This window comes from Onychomys torridus, chromosome 7 (genome assembly GCF_903995425.1).
Source record: "Onychomys torridus chromosome 7, mOncTor1.1, whole genome shotgun sequence".
Taxonomy (NCBI): Eukaryota; Metazoa; Chordata; class Mammalia; order Rodentia; family Cricetidae; genus Onychomys; species Onychomys torridus.
This window is the reverse complement of record NC_050449.1, coordinates 5561683-5582330: the sequence shown is the minus strand read 5'-3', so window position 1 is coordinate 5582330 and position 20648 is coordinate 5561683. Positions and strand designations below refer to the sequence as shown.

The following is a 20648-nucleotide window of genomic DNA, read 5'->3' as shown; positions in this document are numbered from 1 at the left end:
TAGTCACAAGATGTACCCTCCTGTAGGGACTTACCTTCCTACTTCCTCCAAAAAGTCCCCAACTCCTAATATTCTACTCAGTAGTGCGTTAACCCATTGGTGACATTAGTGCTCTGACCAGGCACCTCTCAAGTGTACTGCCAGCTGGGGACAAAGCCACCAGCTCTGGAGCCCTTTTTATACCTAGTCTATATTTGAACCACAACACATACTGTTCACAGCCACACAGACTCTAAGTTCAGTGTGTGTGTGTGTGTGTGTGTGTGTGTGTGTGTGTGTGTGTGTGTGTGTATCCCCGTGTTGCAGTCTGGAAAACATGTGCTCATGGTTCTCGTCTTGTTCCTACTGAGTTCTGTAGAGAACTCAATGGCTGTCACTGCATGTGGGTTTTGGAACACAAGCCTCTCCTGAGTGCTCAGAAGTGTAGAGCAAGGGGTGCACTTCAGGCTTACTAATGAGAACCTATATGTCACAGAATTGTAGGCATTCTGTGCACACAAAAGTCTGGAAGCTTAACTCTAGACAGAATTAATTCTCCTAGTCACTTGACACTAGCTAGCACTTTCAGACTGGTGTTTGGGTAGGAGTTCAGCTTTTGACAAACAGTGAACCGAGCATCTGCAAGATTCAGCACCAACCACAACAATAATGTCCCGCTGTGAACTGTCACTGTGCTGCTAGGGAATGGCACCCGGCTGGCCATTTGCTAGCTTTAGCTAGTTAGATGTCCTGAGTAGAGAAGCTGTGGGTCTTAAGCTTTCTGTTTCAGAACTGAAGGAGGAACAGCAGAAGGAAGCATTTTTCTTGCAACATACTGTTTCCTACCATTTCAAAATGCCAGGAATGATGATTGAGCAGGGGAAATAGGAGACCAGACATACTCGGAAAAAAAAAATGTGTCCCAACTTAATAAAGTGTGTGTAAGTTATATTAGTTGGAATTTTCAGTGTTTGGCTTTAGGGCTGTAGCTGCTATAATGGAGTCCCTTTTTCCATGGTGTTCTTTCTAATCATGGGAATTTGGCACATGACCAAAGTGTATGAAGCCTGAGTTTCCATGTGTGTAGATGCAGGCTAGTGTCACTTTTCCACAGCGGTTGTGAGGGTAAACCAAGCTGTGGACTAGTGAAGAGTTGCTCAGTCTCCCATCCTCAGGCTCTCAAGAGCATCCTCATGACACCAACAAACAGGGACCCGATTACACTGTGTGAATCAGAGTTCCTGAAAGAATCAAGATTGTTCAAGAAGGACACAGTAAACTAGACTGGATTGGCGATCAGTGGCCACTAGGGGAGGGAGTCATTTTTCTTCAGAAGTGTAGTCACTGATAAGTGACCATACTCCAGTAAATAAACCTACCACCGTACTCTTGCAATTGACCCTAACTAAACTCAAGGGTAGTCATCTAAAAGAAAAAAGGAGACAAGAAAGCAGATATCAAAAAGGTTCACAGGGAGTGGGAAGGAGGTAAGAGAGGGTAATGGGGGTGTGTGGATAAGATACAGACTCCTCATATACATGGACGAATTTGTCAAATGTTAAATGAGAAACTAGGCTGATGATATAACTCATAAGGTAGAATGTTTGCTAAGCAAGAACAAGGTTCTGGGTCTGACCTGAGTCCCTAACAATGCATACAAAAATGAATAAAATAATGAAAGTTTAGCATCTAAACCACAAAACTTGAATTACAAAATTTTTAAAATTAATTACATTTTTTCATTTATTTTACATCCCAACCACAATTTCCCCTCCCTCCTCTACATCCCCCCTCCCCTCTGCCCACTCCCCATCCATTCCTGCTCTGTTTGGGAATTCTGTTGAAGAGAGGGAGGAAGAATTCTTAACCCATCACAGTATTAGACTAAGTTAACATTGTTAACATTGTTTTCTTGTTTGCTTTTGGTCAAGAAAATGTTGGCTAACCCACTCTGCATATGTGACTTGTGCCTGTTCAACCCACTGCAATGGCCTGTGTCAGGGAAGCTTAGTGTGCTGCTGCAGTGGGAGACCCTGTTTCCGCTGTTTCTGCTGCTCTTGCTTGCGGGGAGTAGTGGGGAATTCCTGTCCACATTCTCCTGGTGCCAGGACACAATTGGCTTGGATGTACTCTCCTGCTTTTCCTGGTACCCTGGGAGCAGAGGGACTTGTGTATTCCCAGCTTAAATGCTTGCAATATTAATGGCTTACATACACTGAGAGCTAATTTGGGTATCTGGCAAATATATGACTTCAGTGGGAAAATGCATTCATTCTGTGCTTCAGGCACCCTCACTAACTTGGATAGAAGTGACATGGGACAGATTCTGGGGACAGCAGCCATTTTCCCTGTGGGATGAAACAGGCTATTTGACTCAAGCCTTAGTGGGCTTGGTTGGGAATTGGTCCCTTGCATTCTTTGGGTTTGTTTCTCCTTTTGTAGCATTGGTGTTTTCTGCAGGATTTAGCAGTTGGTTCTCCTCCTCTCACGGTGACTGGAGCTATCTAGCCAGAGGTGGGCTAACAGTTTTCAGCCTTAGGGAATTCTTTATAAGAGGGTGTACCTTTATCATTCTGACGAGTAACTTATCATGTGCTGTTTAGTATTTTAAGCAGGCACTGAGGCAGAGGATGGGAGTTTAAGTCCTCCCTGGCCCACACAGTAACATCAAGGTCAATTTGGACAACTTAGACCATTAAAAACAGTACAAAGAACTGGGGTTGTATAATCCAGTTGCTAGAAGGCTTGCATAGCATGTACACAACCCTGGGTTTAATCTCCAGTACTAAATATACTGGGTGTGGTGGTGATGTCTACAATCTCAGCACTAATGCAACAGAGGCTGGAAGATCAGAAGTTCAAGGTCATCCTCAACTACATAGTGAGTTCAAGGCCAGTGGGGGATTCCAAAGACATGGTTTCCAACAACACAAAACATGAAAAGTATAAATAAAAAGAAGTCTAGAGATGTAGAGATGTACAGTGTGCTGTGCATGCCATAGACTGTGAGTTCAGTCCCCAGATGGTCATCAGGGGAGGTGGCTCTTCAGGCTCATGCACAAGCCTTTTGTTAAAATCTGGAAAAGCTCAAACACTAGCTGGCCTTGGCTGTTTTGGGTGTTTTCCTGTGTGATTGATCTTAGTATGGGAGGAGTGTCAAGGGCTTTTACAGACTTTTAAAGACAAGTTTCATTGACTATCATTAGGGAATTATGACAGTTTCTAGTACATATAGTATGTTTGGGGCTCATAATAATTCTAATGTTTAGAAAATAGCACATGCTATTTAATAGTTAGCAAGTCAGTGTCTCCTGTGTGGTAGACCCTGATAGTACTTTACATGCATGATCTCTTATTTGTAGCCATGTGAAATAGTATGTTATTATGGAACTGATGAACATTCTCATCTTTGCAGCTGACAAGATTTGAGCTAGAATAACTTAAGTCAGGCATGCAGTGGTGGATTTGCCTTTAAACCCAGGTTTGACTGTTCCCTAGTAGCTGCCATAATGAATGTACTGTGTGCACTTCTCACTCCCAGGACATTCCTTTTATGGATTGTCTCTGATTAGTAGAATTTTCTTTTGTATGGATCAAGACTTAGTCTATGTTCTTTTGATCTATGTGGTCAATATTATACTGTCATGCCAAGCTCTGGGTATTAGGACCTGGGTCAAGGTTCATTGAGACAGCTACAAAAGTTCTTCATACCTGGAAGAGTATATGATGTCATTCAGTACTCGAGTCACACACAAAGATGGAGAGCAGAGTTAAAACTACACAGCAAGGTTGAATTGTGGAGGTTAAGGTTCTACTGGACATCAGAAGTTTCAAACTCACAGACAGCCTGAAGAGGCACCCTTAAGAGGCAGCATCAGTAGCAATAGGAAGTGTCAAAAGCTCAGGCAAACTGTAGCCACAGAAGCCACAGGAACAAAGTGATGGGTGGGGATAATTAGACCAAGGAGGCAGAACCCAGCATGTATGGGCCACCCTCTGCTTTAAACAGGAAGCTTCTGAGTCCTTTTGTGTGGGTGTGAGATAGGGTCTTCTGTAGCCCAGGCTGGCCTCAAACTTAGTTTGTAGCAAAGGATGACCTTGCATTTCTGGTCCTTCTGCCTCTACAGCTTGAATGATGGACTTGCAGGTTTGTATCACTCCCCTGGTTTTCAGGGTGCTGGAGATCAGCACTGGACTCACTGGGCTACACACCAGCCTTGATTGCCAGTGCTTAACATTCTGAAGATCGACGAAGCCATATTGGCCTCACCTTACTTACCCAATAACACTTTATACCAAGTTGCACATTTTCACATAAAGTCAGATTTGTTAGCTGGTATAGTGGCACATATTTATATCTTTATCTTTTAAATGTTTGGGGGATATAAATGTGAAGAATCAGCCTCTGAATGAGCTCCCTCCTCTTCCATGGTGTGTAGCTTGATGTACCTAAGACCCCACTAGCATTGCATTTATGACTGAGCTGCAGAGCAATTTAGATTCATTTCCACCATTTTATATCCTGTATATACATGCACACAGTTATATGCAGACCCTGCAATTTTGTAATTTAATTGGTTATAATGTCTTTATAAATTTGTAGTTTAAGATGTTCATGTCTGAGTTTTGCTGTGGTTGACGGTGTTTATTTTTCTTAATTATGGTTTGCATTTTAAGTTTTTCTAAAAGTACATTTTACTCTGTGTGTGTGTGTGTGTGTGTGTGTGTGTGTGTGTGTGTATGTGTGGGCATGTATGCCATAGTCTCAGTATGTGGATGAGTGGGCATGTATGCCATAGTCTCAGTATGTGGATGAGTGGGCATGTATGCCATAGTCTCAGTATGTGGATGAGTGGGCATGTATGCCATAGTCTCAGTATGTGGATGAGTGGGCATGTATGCCATAGTCTCAGTATGTGGATGCGTGGGCATGTATGCCATAGTCTCAGTATGTGGATGAGTGGGCATGTATGCCATAGTCTCAGTATGTGGATGAGTGGGCATGTATGCCATAGTCTCAGTATGTGGATGAGTGGGCATGTATGCCATAGTCTCAGTATGTGGATGAGTGGGCATGTATGCCATAGTCTCAGTATGTGGATGAGTGGGCATGTATGCCATAGTCTCAGTATGTGGATGAGTGGGCATGTATGCCATAGTCTCAGTATGTGGATGCGTGGGCATGTATGCCATAGTCTCAGTATGTGGATGAGTGGGCATGTATGCCATAGTCTCAGTATGTGGATGAGTGGGCATGTATGCCATAGTCTCAGTATGTGGATGCGTGGGCATGTATGCCATAGTCTCAGTATGTGGATGAGTGGGCATGTATGCCATAGTCTCAGTATGTGGATGCGTGGGCATGTATGCCATAGTCTCAGTATGTGGATGAGTGGCATGTATGCCATAGTCTCAGTATGTGGATGCGTGGGCATGTATGCCATAGTCTCAGTATGTGGATGCGTGGGCATGTATGCCATAGTCTCAGTATGTGGATGCGTGGGCATGTATGCCATAGTCTCAGGTGGACGTCAGAGGATGACTTGTAACAGCTGATTCTCTTTCCCCACCATGTGAATCTTGGGAAAGGAACTCAGTTTGTCAGACTTTGAGGCAAGTGCCTTTTTTGATCCTTCTCAGTAGTTTCCATTTTAACCTTTTTGACGATCCCTTTTGCTTTGTGGCTAAGTTGATTTTATAGATTTGAACTGATTAGCATAAAATTATCAGGCACACCAGAAGTTCCTAGAAGCATATAGTTGCTATGTCAATCACGAGCATGGTCTATGCCTAATTATATATAATTGGGAGGCACTTGCAGAAAGTATGCAGTTGCTACCTTTCCAACTTTATTATGGTCTGAATGTGTCTTTTATCATCCCAGTTAAACATTTAGTATTCAGGCAGCTCTAAATAATATGGTATATATTTCTGTATAACTCCTGTATTCCCAATTCATGTAATCACTCTTGTCTTTCTCCATGATTTAAGCTGGTATTTTCCAGGACTAAATCTGATTTAAACATTTTACCATTGTATTTGAATAGTTCTGACCACATGAAATGCTGTGGTGTTCCAAGCTCTCTCTGGTCCTGTAATTATACAGTTAGTATGACTGTGAAGGCAACCCATCAACAAGAGCTTGTCTTGTTAAATATTCCTATGTTGTGTGGATACTTGTGTGTCTGTGTGTATTTATATGTTTATATGCCTGTGTATGTCTGTGTGTGTGTGTGTGTGTGTGTGTGTGTGTGTGTGTGTGTATACAGCAAGCACTTCTAACCTAAACTTTCTTTGCAGCCCCTTCAGTCATGCCTTGTTGTAGATGAGGAAACTGAGTCTCAGGTAGTTTGACAGGTTTGTTCAATACTCCATGATAATCTGCTAGTACAGTTTAATCTCACTTCACACCCTATATCTTTCCCCTAAAATGTTCCAAACCCTGGCTTTGTTCCCTGTGGTGATGAGTTTTGTTATTTCAGGTGGTGCCAGGTGGAAGACTGTACCAAGTTTTTGGTCTCTGTAGGGAGGTGGGATTTTACCACAGTTCTACCGCAGACTGGAAAATGTAGAACAAAAACTTCCACTGTGGACAGTGGGCCCTTCGGCCACATTTCTAAGAAGGGTTAGTTTGCAGGTCTAAAGTTGACAGTGCAATGTTTATGTTGTAAGAAGCATGATTGAAAGGGAGCTTGAAATACAGAGAAAAGTTAGCAAATTAATGTTGTCAGGAACTAACAGGCTAGTGTGTGTCTCTCTCTACTGTTTAAAGTTTTAGGCTGGTGTGTTGACTTCCACTTATAACAGCAGGGTTCTGCAGACTGAGGTGGGACTCAAGTTCAAGGGCAGCCTGGGCCCCAGAGTAGAACATTTGTTGAGGATCTACCACTGATAAAGGTGGAGGCATACAACTGTGTACTGCATGATGATGTACCCTTCACATCACTGAGGATTTATGAGCTGCCACAGCTGACAGATCAACTAATGTCATAGCCGTCACGTGGTCCAGGAATATTCATGTGCTTATAAAAATGTTGTTTCAAACCTGTATTGTACTGACAACTCTCTCTCTTTCCCCCTCCTCTTCCTCTCCCTCCCTCTCCCTCTCCCTCTCCCCCTCCCCCCCCCCCTCCCCCTCCCTCCCTCCCTCCCTCCCTCCCTCCCTCCCTCCCTCCCTCTCTCTCTCTCTCTCTCTCTCTCTCTGTCTGTGTATGTGTGTGATTTATATTTAAATATAATCACAGCAGGTGCTCTTACCTACTGAGTTATCCCCCCAGCTTGGTGACTTTTTTGTTTGTTTGTTTGTTTTTCGAGACAGGGTTTCTCTGTGTAGCTTTGGTGCCTGTACTGGAACTTACTCTGTAGACCAGGCTGGCCTCTAACTCGCAGAAATCCGCCTGCCCCTGCCTCCTGAGTGCTGGGATCAAAGGCGTGCACTACCACCATCCGGCTTGGTGACTTTTTTAAAAAAAAGATGGCCTCATGTAGCCCAGGCTGGCCTCACACTCACTATGTAACTGAGGATGCCTTTGTAGCTTTTTTCTTTTCTTTTAAATGTTTATTTTTATTTTATGTGTGTGAATGTGTGTCTGCATGTATGTCTGTACTTCATATGTGTACCTGGTGCTTTTCAGAGTCCAGAAGATTTCCTGGAATTGGAATTATAGATTGCTGTAGCCCCCATGTGGGTTCTGGGAACTGAACCGAGGTTATCTGCTAGAGCAACCAGTACTCTTGGCCACTGAGTCATCTTTCCAGTTCAGCTTGGTGACCCTTAAGGTTATCAAAGGGTGAGAAAGTTTTTCTAAATTTTACAGAGGAGAAGAATACAATGCTAGACTCACTCCAGGGCAACTTTCCATGTGTGGTTTGGCACTTCAGCTTCATTCTATGGAGTATGAATCAAAAGTGAAAGCTATGAATGGCAGATTACCTAGTGCTTATGGGTAAGTGTCTTAGTGCTCCAATGAAGGTGAGAACTTCTGGAAGACTCGCTTAAAGGATTCATTAAATATGCGCAGGGAGGATTTAACTAAATGATGATTTTGTTACAGATTGGTCCATATTGCTACAGGGTGATGTCCCAGAGTGGCCCACCTTCCTGCTTCCCTCACTGACTCGAGCCTCTTAGCCCCAATCTTGTGGGTAACTCGAGTTCTCTGTGGCAGGAATTTTCAAAGAGATTTTCAGATTGTCCAGTCTGAGAATATGACTCTATTTCTAAGGTATTTCCTCTCATGAGTGTCCCAAGAAACTGTGTCTTACTTTTGAGTATCAATAATAGTAGGAACTTCATAGCCTAGAAGTAGAGCATAAAACCTATCCTGGTGATCATAATAAACCTTTTAAACTGTGTAAGTCAATTTTATAACAAGCAAGAAAGGAAAATTGTGCCAAGACCCACCTACAACGTTCCCATACATATACTGTCCATAGAATGGGATGGGGAAGAAAAAGAAAGGAATAATTAATTTATTTAACAGAGTAGCCAAAGCATTCATTTTCGACACTGTGATATTTTTGTGATAGAACCCTGTAAAATTCATCTCTGAAATTTTCAGTTGCTTCTCAGGAACACAGAGAGAAGTTGTCCCTGAATTTGCATTAACTGCTAATGGGAAACACTGAGTGAAGAGTTGTGAGTCTCTGTCAACTTCCCTAGGAAGCTGACACTACATTAGTGAAGAGTATGCTCACGATCTTGGCCTCTGTTGCTCAGATTCCAGAAGGGACACTACCAGCCATCATGAGGTCATTATTCCTCTTAGCTCTAGATTATTTTCAATTTAGTCTAACCCTTGACATGAAAGAAATAGATTAAATGTATAGACAGGTCATAAAACATTGTCTCTTGGTCAACTGGGACCTACATGTCTGGATAAATGGACATTCAAGTTACTCATGACACAAAAATCCCTCTCATTCACCCAGGGAGTCATTGCTGTAATTCCGTCAGTCCTTCCCTGTGTGGAACCATAGATAATGGTTACAAATAGCCGGGCCTGTTCCATGGGAAGTTCCTGGCAGCTTGCACCCAGGGGTTTTTCCATGGTTGTTTTAGTGGTTACTGCTTTTTGTTTGTGCAGGCATTGGGTTCAATTTCAGGTCAGAGGTTGCTCAGTGGCCTTTCCTCCTCTCTGTAGTGATGGCCTTTGAAAGCCTCAAGGGGAACACAGCTTTATGAATAACAACAGTGTGAGGAACAGGGGGTGCCCACTATAATATAATTCACATCTTATGTCCTTTAATCAGGTTCTATGCTTCTATGGTAGCTCACAGAATAAAATCTCGACTCTGGACTGTGGTTTTCAGGGTCTTGCGTACTGTGGCTCTGTGGCTGTTGCCCAGGCCTCTGTCATGTGCTATTTTCTCTGAACTTTCTGCCATTCTTGCCGCCTGTCCACACACTCAGCATGACAAGCATGCATACTCTGCTCAGAGCATTTGCCCCTCATCCTCTTTTCTACAAAGCTTTGAGTAGGGTTTGAAGAGTGTGTGTGTGTGTGTGTGTGTGTGTGTGTGTGTGTGTGTGTGTGTGTGTGTGTTATAGCTCAGGCCACAGTTCTGAAGTGCTTCCTCACTAAGAACTTTGCTTTCCATCTGGTTTGTTTTATTTTCTTGAAGCTGTATTTTATGAGAGAGTGGATCTGCATCCTAAAGCCCTCTCTTCCATCTCATCATTACTAGCCAGTTACACAGGTTAGGGAAATAGCTGTGGTCAACCATTCTAAGGTTGGCCCTCTGGTCATGTGGTCAGCTCTGTCTCTGAGGTGCCTACTCTTCTTTTTTCTCCTTAGTGTTTCCTCTCTATAGCCAGGGGGAGTTTCTCCATCTTGTATCTAGACACTACCATCCTCCCCCAGTCAAGGTCAGCGGCACTGAGTTTAGCTTTCACATTGTATTGCTCTGACCTTTCCTTCTCAGGCCAAGGCATCATCCTGCCATCTTTCTGTTTTCCATCTGGTGCCCGTCCTTATTTACTACCACTTTAATTATTTTTTTCTTATTTACTGACTTCTTGAACTTCAATATGTAAGCCACATGAGAGGAGAGGCATTGACTTACAGAGTATTTGCTCACAACGACTGACATACATTTATTAACTCAGTAATTAGTGGTTGAAATATTGTAAGCTAAAACCCCAAATACATTAACTTTGGTTTATCACACTTAATTTATGATTAACTGACTTCTCACCTGGGAGGTTATAAAGTGTAGTCTATGTGTTTCTTCTAGTTGGACAGTAACCTTCATTGCCTACACATTTTATATCATTTATCGTCTTACTAATGGATGGAGGAAAGTCCAGCCCACTGTGGCCAGTACATTCTTAGGCACTAACTACAGAAGGTAGCTAAGGTGAGGTGGGGGCAAGCCCGAGAGTAAGCCAGCAAGAAGGCAGCATTCTCCCTGGTTCCTGCTGTGATTTCCTGGCTGTCAGTGAGCTTCCTGGTTTAAGGTAACACTGTGTGGAATGAATAGCAATTGGCCTTGCCTTGAGTCCCTGCCCTCCCCAGTGATAGACTGAGATCTGGAAGTGTAAGGTGAAATAAGCCCATAATTTCTCTAAGTTGCTTTTGGTCAGGGTTTTATCACAGCAACAGAATGAAACCAGGACATTCTTGGTATCGAGCCATCTTCTCTGTTCCAGGGGCAATTGTCTTTCACAACACTAACTCAAAGTGGACTGCCAGCAAATGAGCAGATAACAGGCAAACTCGATGTTCCAAAGCATGGATCAGGGCCTTGACAAAGGTGCCATTGTAGTGGGTTGGGTTTAAAGGCAGACCGGAATGCCCTCTTGATTGCAGATGACTAGGTCATAGGTGCCCAGAGGATGGTCCTTGGTGAGGGGCTTCAGAGAAGAGACAAGGGTGTTGGGGTCCTGCCTAGTTAAATAAGCACACTAGAATAAAGGCAAAACGAGGCAGGAGCCAGAACTGGGGCCTGTTGGAGTTGCTAAGAAGTGAACGAATTTTGTCAGCTTTCTACTTTGGCCAATGTTCTCCTTTGCTGCTGCCTCCCTGCCTCCATGCCCTTGCTGAATATGGTCCCACAGGAACGTGGATAGACTGTTCCCTGACTGGAGAGCAAAAGGGTGACAAGGAAGCTGTGTTTTTCATGACTCATTCTTCCAAGGTTGTTTACATGCCTAATTGAATTACTGGCACAGGGTAACAAGGCATCTTCCAATGATGTGCATGCCATTGCTTATTCATCCCCAATAAATGTCTAGGGTCAATTTATTCCGCCAGAGAGCATTTAGTATGCTTAATCTCCCTGCCCCATTCCCACCACTTATTCAAGATGTCGTTCAAATGGTAAGCAGAACTGATAGAGAAGGTGATGCTGTAAGACCCAGACTTGGACCACCCCAGTAGAAGATGATCAGCATTCATTACTGGCTAAAGGATTTCCCCCCCAAAAGTTACAAAGGAAATCCATATACTCAGGCTTTATATTTTTTAGTGGTTCATTTAAAAAAAAAAAAAAACTAACCCATACTCAATTAGTATGTACATGAATGAAATACTCTTTGAGGCTGAAGCTGGCATTTGAGTAGGAAAGTGCCATTAGCATGCACAAATGCAGAGCCGACCCTAGGCATATTATTTATCTTTTCATTTATAGCTCATCTGGTAGAGTGCTTCTTAGCGTACAAAAAACTCTTATCAATTTCCAACTCTGTACAAACCAGGTGTGTGGTAAAAGCCATCGATTTCAACCCAGGATAAGTAGAGGAAGGAGAATCAGAAGTTCAAGGTTATTCTTGGTTACCTAGCTAGGTGAAGGTCATTCTGGGCTCCATGAGACCATGTCTCAAAATAAATGAAGAAAGCTATTGCATTTTGTATGGTCTTCTTTTCATCTTTTAACTCATTCTCCCATAACCTCCTCATCTCTAACTAATGGATTATGATAATAAATAACTTTTGTAAATCTAATTGCTGTATTCTGTTGTAGAACATTATTTTAAGGTGTATTACTTTTGTGTATATTACATTTGTTTAACTCTGTGCAACTGTGTTACTGTGTCTGTCTAAAACACCTGATGATCTAATAAAGAACTGAATGGCCAATAGCAAGGCAGGAGAAAGAATAGGTGGGTCTTGCAGGCAGAGAGAATATATAGAAGGAGAGATCTGGGAGAAGAGAAGAAGTAGCCAGAGAAGGAGGGACCAGCCACCCAGCTAAACAGCAAACCACAAAGTAAGAAACAAAGAAAGGTATACAGGAATAGAAAAGGAAAAGCCAAGAGGCAAAAGACAGATGGGTCAATTTAAAGTTAAGAAAAGCTGTCAAGAAAAAAGCCAAGCTAAGGCCTGGCATTTATAATTAAGATAAGTCTCCATGTGTGATTTATTTGGGAGCTGGCTGGTGGGACCCCCAAAGAGTTAAAAACAACTAACAACAATGCTCCATGGCTACTGCTTAAGAAAGAAAGTGGGAAGCATGCATGGATGGTTGGGAAATTGACAGGTCTACAGTCATCTGCTAGAGTAGTGGGCTAGTCCATATCATCTGGGAATCTCAAGAAATTCCTGAAGACATAAACCAGGAGAATTAAGAATAGATCAGGAGATGACACAGGCTGAGGCCTCTGGGGTGAGAAACTTTTAGATAGATAGGAATGGGGCAGGTGAGCCTAGGAAGGAAAGGTCATGTTGTGAACTAGGGACTATGGGTCATGTGTCCAATCTGCTTGGGAGGAGAGACTGCTTGCCATGTGTGAGAAGAGGGGAAAGTTAATGAGGTCTAGGAAAAGCTCCTTCACTGAGGATCTTTGGATGTTGGCCTAAGAGTTATCAAAGCTGGGAAGCAACCACTCTTTTATTTAGATATTACTGTGATCTCTGTAGGAAATTAAATACAGGATGAGGGCCTGTAAAGTTCATAGTGAGAGATGTGCAGGAAGCATGCTGCTGCAGTCCCAGAGAGACATGATGGGATGCATGCTGTGGCTATGAGATGTGATGAAAGGGAGGTCATAGGCTTGGATGTTTGGAGAGGTCGCTGGTTCTGGTATTATTCACTAGGTGGTATCTGAGAGTTGGTGCTGTTGATTTTTCTTGTTTTCCCAAGACAGGGTTTGTCTGTGTAGCTTTGGCTGTCCTGGAACTTACTTTGTAGACCAGGCTGGCCTCAAACTCACAGAGATCCACCTGCCTCTGCCCACTGAGTGCTGAGATTAAAGGCATGCAACACCACCATCTGGCTCCTGGAGGGGAATCTTGAGCCAGTTTAATGAGGGCTGTGATCTCAAAGTGATCCAAACTGGAGGTTAAGACCAAAGAGGTTAGAAGTTAATGATGTGGTAGTGATCGGCTGTGTTTTCTTTTGGGGTCTCCTCACAGATAAGGAAAAAAACTGTTGTTTTCTGTTGCCTGTCATTTTTGTGAAGAGAATCTGTGTTGTATTGGTAAATCCCTCATACTTCTCCTGAAGAAGGGGCTGAAGGAATTTTCTCATTTAATTGGTCAAGAAAGGATTTTGACAGCTGTCGAGTATGGAAAGCTGGCAGGTAGTTTATGGCTAGATCTGGGTTTTAAGAAGACCAGGGACAAGGGTTACAACACATGGAACTTACTTATGAGGTAATTCTTAGCCATGACTAGGAGCCTGTGCTCAAATGCCTGGGAAAGTTGAAAGAAAAAAAAAGATCCCTGCAAAATGAATCATATCTGTTTGCAGATTTGCTGGGCTTGGGTAACTCTTGGTTGTTCATAGATTTCTGTAGTTCTCTTTTAGAGAGCCGAACTCTTCTCTTTTGATGACTTTTCCCTGGTTTATTTTTTAACAACACAGAAATTCAATCGGTTTGCTTATTTAATTAAGGAATTATTTATTTAGAAAGATTATTTTCTCTTCCCCATGGCCTCAAGAGATCTTTAAAATGTCTCTAAGCAGACACCACAGGGGTAATTTATAGTCCAGATATGCTCTGTGCATGCATCTGTGCTCGGACACTTGCCCTTGGGCATCTGTGTTGACTTCTGGTGCTATAATCTTTCTTAACTGTGAGGTTCTAATTACTAAGTTTCCTGTGTTTATGTCAAGAGAGTGTGTGACATAAATATCCCATGGAAGTGTTCTTTCAGGGAAACTGAACCAAGAATGGGTTGTATTCTTACGGTTGTTTGTAAGGGGTACTCCCTTATTCCCTAATTTCCCAAACTTTAATTGGTACAGTTGCCTATGGGAAATACTTCTTGAGGTAAAACACTGTCAAGGAGTCTCCTTAACCTCCTGGAGCTGTGCAGATTCTCACCTCACCGATATTTTATTACAACTGCTTCACAAGCCAAGAAAAGTCATTATTATTCCACTCAGCTTGACTTTTTATCATATATATAAACATGGGTTCAGCACCACACGAACCTGTATTTTGGAATGCACTCAGCAGGGCATGGCTTTCAAAATGATTTATGATGGGATAGAACAGATGTATTTCAAGGTTGAAAAGTTCTGACAGCAACACGTAATCTTACCAATCAAGTCCCACAGTATTCTTTTTTTGCTTTTTTAATTGTCACTATTATTAAATATTATGGTTTGGGGTATACTGATCCTTCATGTAATGGCTTTAGGAAGCAGAATTTGTTTTAGGCCCTGCAGTACATTTTTTATTCTGAGAGATATTCTAATGTACATTGCTAGGTTGGTTAGCAGTTTAGAGTCTGACCCAGACTGACGTCCACCTCTAGCCTCACTATGTAAGAGGTATTAGCAACTTTTGGTAAATTATTTTATTTTTTTGCATTTCAGTACTTTTATCTGTAAGATGGGGTTGCTATGAGGACAGAGGGGAAATGCTCTGTCATATAGAAAGCTCAGGATGTTGCTGCCTGTAGACTCTAGAATCCTGTTGATTCCCCTGGTGGGAGCAGGCTGTTCAGTGGTTCCCTTTATGCTTTCCTGATGCTCTGGAATTATCTTATCCACATATGCATGTAGTATTTTTTTCAACCATTGTTTGTCATTTTAAGGTTGGTATTTTCCCAAGAAGTACTTACTTAGCTCTAGGCAGAGATGTACTGGATAAGGTAAACCTTTGCCACAGAGGCACACATGCACACCTTGTATGCATGTGATAAACCTGATGTGTAGCTCTTACTGATTGCCATGGTGTAACATGTGCCCAAAGGTTCTTGAGCACATAAGCCTGTTGCAGTACATCCCCAGCCCAATGGAGCTCCCAGAATTTCCTGCGTCACTCCTGTGGCAGGTCCGTTTCTGTTTTCTGTCCTGCTGGATCCCCATGTTTTTGGTGCACCTCTCTTCACTACCATCTTCTCCTACTTCTGTAAAACTACAATAAGTAGTTTAAGGATCTCTCATACAGTACGATATCGTTCATCTTTCTTGAGCTTTTAGCCATTCAAAATGACCCAAATATTATTCAGTTGTGAGCAGAATATGCTAACTTCTAACTACCAAGATGGAATTGCTGCCACAACATTATGACTCTGGGGTTTAATTAATCAATTTTCTTTCTCCCTTCAAGCTTGTGAAGACTGTCAGAAACTTGTTTAAAGTAATAAATTAGCGGCTTCCATCACACGAGCAGTTTCATGCCAGGGACATTCTTTGTGATGACTAGAAGGAAGGGCACAACAAATCATTAAGAAGAAAGAGCATTAAGACATTTTTCTTTGAACTGAGTTAGTGTGTAAAACATACAGAAAGAAACAGTTTGGAGGCTGCAATGAGCTCATCTCAGGGTATACCATGCTTCTGGGTTTTGAGGCCCAGAGATGAGTGGAGGTCTGAGTTTTAGGAGCCTGGAGTGTTGATATACCTGAGCTGGCTGTTATGGGGTTATCTTTGGCCACCTCATGTAGTATTAATAAGCAGACAACAACCCTGAAATTTAATAGTGGTGCCACCAGAGGCATGCAGGCCCAACAGGTTTAGAATTATGATAGATTTGGTTGATAGCCTGGGAAAGGGTTGCAGTTTTTAACAGTAGAAAATTAAATTTAGCTGGGCAGTGGTGGCACAGCCTTTAATCCCAGGTAGGTGGATCTCTGTTATTCCAAGGCCAGCCTGGTCTACAAAGAGAGTTCCAGAACAGCTAGGGCTGTTACACTGAGAAACCTCATTTGAAAAACAACAACAACAACAACAAAAACCCCAAACAAACAACAAAAAGAAAAAAAAGAAAAGAAAAGAAAGAAAAAAGAAAGTGAAATTGGTCAGTACCCTAGGGGTAAGCCCTAGAGTAGCCTCCCAACACTCACACCTTACCAGTGGCTTTTTCCTACAAGATGCTGAGGAGGAAGACCTGGGAAGGATTTGGAACACAGCAGAAGAAGGATGCTGGTTTGTCATCCCAAACAGGAGCTTTGGTGTGATCTCTCCCAGTTATGAACACCCCCTGGGAAGAGTCCATTATTATTGGGAAGATTCTGTAGATGTTTTCAGCATTGATTGCACTGTATCCTCTCTGCAGTGAACCTGCTTGAACTGGCTTCTTTGCATGGGTTAGCTCTACTAATAATGTCACAGGACATTCCTTTTTTTTTTTTTTTTTTTTAAGTGTGAGTGACTTTCTTTTTTTGTATTTAAATATATTTATTTATTAAAATTTTTCATTTTACATATCAACCCCTGTTCCCCCTCCTTCCCCTTCTCCCGCCTCCTCACTTCCCTCCCACTCTACCCTCCTCCACTCTCCTCAGAGTGGGTAAGGCCTCCCATGGTAGTCAACAAAGTCTGGCATACCAAGTTGAAGGAGAGCCTAGCCCCTCCGCATTGTATCAAGGCTGAGCAAGGTATCCCACAACAGGGAATGGGTTCCAAAAAGTCAGTTCATGCACCTGGGATAAGTCCTGGCCCTGCTGCCAGGGACAGGACATTACTTTTATAGTGAGCTACATACACTCATAGTTTCTTGTTGTAAATGGCATCATCTATTATAGCCTTCTCAAGCAGCTACTCTGGCTGTACTGTAGAGCAGCTTTATAGATTTGCTTCATATCTGTGAGTGGTTTGGGTCTGTGAAAGTCTGAGGTAGTAACATCTTATTATTCTTTAGAAAGTTGCAGGATAATGATGTGCAATCATACTGTTAATGATGAACTGTGGCTAGAACCAATAGCACTGGGTTTTAACCAGTTCCTGGGGGCAGGGGGAGAGTAAAATATAAGGAATCTTTAAGATTCTTTCATTCAATGGCTCTTTTGTTTGCCTGACTGTGTTAGAAAGCAGGAACTCATGTAGTCTGACACTCTAAGCTCTATAGAAACTTGTATCATATATGTGGAGGAAAGGAATAACAACATTTTTGGAGACTCTTTATTTCTAACCACATAAAAACAGCTGCAGCCTTTGCTTTTGAGTGATGTCTGGCAATCATGGTGGCTGAGTATCAGAATCCCTTCAAACAGCAAAAGAAAAACAAGTAATTCAACTGTTTGGTTTAATGTAACTTACCCCACAGTTACAGGACTCATTAAAATTCAGCAAGGCAGAGTGGATTTAGTAGGAAGAGTTATTATTTAATAGGAAGAGTTAATGCTATATAAATCTTAATAAACTTGATAGGCATAAATATAAATATTTAATTTGTGTAAGCAAGCTATGAAATGAAGTCCTGTTATCATCTTCATTAGGCCGAGTTTGAGTAACTTTTTCAATATTACATAGTATCAACTATAGGCTGGGAACTGACCGAGTTCAAACAAGGCATACTCCTGGAGTCATTGATCTAATTTGTTTCTCTTTTACTGAAAATAAGTTAAGTCATTCTTAAAATATTTTGAGTGTTAAATATGAGCTAATATCTATAAAGATAAATCTAAGGTTTAGGTAATAAATAAGGATTATAAATGAATTGTGTCAAAATTACCAAGTGAGATATTTTTTAAGACTTTAAATTATCACAAATATTTATCAAGGATATTAAGACTGCTCTTACAGTTTTCCTAAAGTACCCTTTCAAGGTCGAACCGAATCTGACATTTCACAGATACGGGGTCTAGATCCGCCTGAACTCTGTGACTTGATCACACTCCCAGGCCGCATTTTCATAGACCTTTACTTCTTTTCTTCTTCCTCTTCTTCCTCCCTTTGGAGAGAAATTTCTGTGTGAACCGACATTGCACTTCTCTAGATTAAGTAAAATAATAAGTTTTGCCCCCCAAATCACACCCTCTTTCACAAATGAACTAGTGGAGTTTTGCTGTATTGACCACCATTTTTCTTTGCTCTGCAGTAGCAATGGTGTCTTTTAACTTTCCCAGGACTATAGCTTCTTCATTGCTTTTATCCACGGATTATGACAGAATTGGATAATTCCATCCATGTGACTGATAAGCGTGCAGAAGGGAGAACCCTGCCTTCCCTGGAGAGATGTGAAGACCAGGCTTAGAAAGAGCCAAAGCTGGTTGCAAAACCACGCAGTGCCCTTTAGTTTTGCCTGTTGCATCTGAGTCTCTTGAATTTAAATACACATATTGTGAACAGCACAGTCAATGCTAGATGTGAAAGTATCACATGTTATAGTAGTTTAAAGGAAAACTTCTGCTCAAAGTAATGAGCTGGTGTTAAGTACTCTGAAAGGATAATGCTTGTTAAATTAGTATGAGTTTCAGTTCCATTTTCTTCAAATAAACCATCTTTTAATGAGTTGTAGAAGTTAAGAAACTTCAGAGGATGGAGAGGCAAATATGTATTGAGAAATTGCCATGTGCTGAATTCATGTTAATAATTTTAAAAACATACTTATTTCTCCTGTGGCTTTTTGAACACCTTAAGAAGTTGAGGAATGAGTCTCAGTGTCACCAGTTTTTGTGCAGAGATGGGTCTGTCTACCTCTTGAGTTCTTGATACATTCCAAATGAGTTTTTACAAGTTTGATTTCACTCCTAGCAGAAAGTGGCTTTCATCTCTGTACTGTGGAGGTCTTCATGAGCATTTGGCATTCAAAGGGCACATACCTAAGCACTCCATTGTTATCCCCACCACCCACTCCCTCTTTTGTTTAGTATCGTTTCCTTTAAAAATTAATTAAGGGTTGGGGATTTAGCTCAGTAGTAAAGCACTTGCCTAGCAAGTGCAAGGCCCTGGGTTCGATCCTCAGCTCAAAAAAATTAATTATGGATACATATGTCTGTGTCTGTGTGTTTGTGTAAATGTATGTGGGTGTCTGCAAAGAGCAGAAGAAGGTGTCAGATTCCCTGGAGTTGGAGTAACAGGTGGTTGTGATCCTCCTGGTGCTGGCGATGAGAATCAAATTGAGGTCCTCTGCAAGAGCTGCATAAGCCTCTCCAGTTCCTTCTGCAGTTCTTCTACTGATACTGGTTTTTGCCCTTCAGTTTTACTTTCACAGAACAAGATTGTGGAGCAGGGGAGAGGGAGGTGGGACAAATGCCAAAACAAAAGGAAAATGTGCACTGTCTTGAGACAGAAAAAGACTTCCCATGGTCTTTCTTTTCACCTTTTGATTTGGTTCCTGACTTCAGGCCTTGGGATGGTGCTGTGCTGCCCACACTCAGAGTGGGTCCTCCCTCCTTAGGTAATCCTCTGCATACATGATTCTGAAGTTGAATAATGCCATGGTCATGCGAGGTAGCATCAACATTTGTGTAAAGCTGGACTTGGTGGCACATGTCTGTAATCTCAGCACTCCTATGGTGAGATGGGCGGTAGAGACAGAATACCTATGACTTCATAGGCCAGTAGTCAGTGTACACTGACAGGAAAAAATGACCCTATCTCAAACAAGGTAGAAGGTTAGGGCCAACATCCAAGATTGTCCTGGTACATGTGTGTCCAAAGTGTACACACACACACACACACACACACACACACACACACAATTTAGAAAAGTGAGTAAGTGTAACTCAACTTGAAGCTAACTAGAGTTATGAAAATAAATGAAATAATTAAAAATGAAAATCTCATATTGGCATTTTATATATGATTTTGAAACTTAGGGGAAAACCATGTGATTGCACACTTATAGAAAAGTTTTAACAAGAAAGCATGTGTTTAAGCTAGCATGTTTGAAAACTAGGTTTTCCCCATCAACTTTTCTCGTGCGTCATATAGAACAGGTCATTCAGTTCTTACTAAGCCATCACAGTGGGAGAACAGATCATTCATTTTGATAATAGGCCCTTCTCTTTCTTGCTTTCTGAAAGTTGTGTGGGGTGTGTGTGTGTGTGTGTGTGTGTGTGTGTGTGTGTGTGTGTGTATTTCAACATAGTATCATCCTTAGAAATTTTTGTTTCTGTCCAGTTCCTGGCCCTCACATCTTACATACCCTTGCAGTATTCCACCCATGTTGGAAGATCTATCTGTTTTAGAGTTCAAATGACTCCCCTCTTGGGACATGGAGATAGAGCACTGTTTGTTGAAATGAAATCAAGTACTGTTCTAGTTAGTGTGGAGATATCTTGAGAGCCTTCAGGCAAATCCCAAGTGAAAGGAAACACATTAAGTAAGAGAAATCAAGCCTGAGTTTATTTTGTACCTGTGGGATTGTAACAGCCTAGTGGCAAACAGAATAGCTGTGCCAATTTTAGGATGATGCTCAAACTGGTGGTGTTACACCAGTGTAATTAAAGGTATTTGTAAATTTAATTTAATACCCAAGATGCTGTTTTCTTAGTTAAAACTTAGAAGAAATATGAACATTCAATCCACAGTTTCAATAAAGTAAG

The 20648-nt window shown here is 41.8% G+C and overlaps 1 protein-coding gene across 2 annotated transcripts in view; it reads left to right on the top strand.

Annotated features, from left to right (window-relative positions):
• Arhgap42 (Rho GTPase activating protein 42) overlaps positions 1–20648 on the top strand; it is a 234821-nt gene that overhangs the window by 109489 nt on the left and 104684 nt on the right. The gene's annotated exons all lie outside the window — the stretch shown is intronic.